This window comes from Haliaeetus leucocephalus, unplaced genomic scaffold (assembly GCF_000737465.1).
Source record: "Haliaeetus leucocephalus isolate CR32 unplaced genomic scaffold, Haliaeetus_leucocephalus-4.0 Scaffold373, whole genome shotgun sequence".
NCBI classification, from domain to species: Eukaryota; Metazoa; Chordata; class Aves; order Accipitriformes; family Accipitridae; genus Haliaeetus; species Haliaeetus leucocephalus.
In genome coordinates, this window is record NW_010972809.1 from 4,061,443 (window position 1) to 4,061,737 (window position 295).

Genomic DNA, 295 nt, shown 5'->3' on the forward strand with positions numbered 1-295 from the left:
ACACTGGGCACAGCCTGTTCTGTCAAAACGCCCAGACCTCCGGCGTCACCTTGAGACCAGGCGTATGAGAGATACTGCCGTTTTCTTCTGGCAGCCCTCCGTGTACCCGAAGCTGCCCCGTGAGACGCGGGGAGGAGCGAGGAGGGGGAGCCGGCACCGAGGGCAAGACGAGGGGCAGCCAGCTTGACCTAAGAAGGCGTGAGGGAGAAGAACAACCGAGGCGTCTGAGAGACCGGGGAAGCCGGAGAGGCACCGGCAACGCCTCCAACCGCCTGCGCCCTCTCTGAGGGGCGCG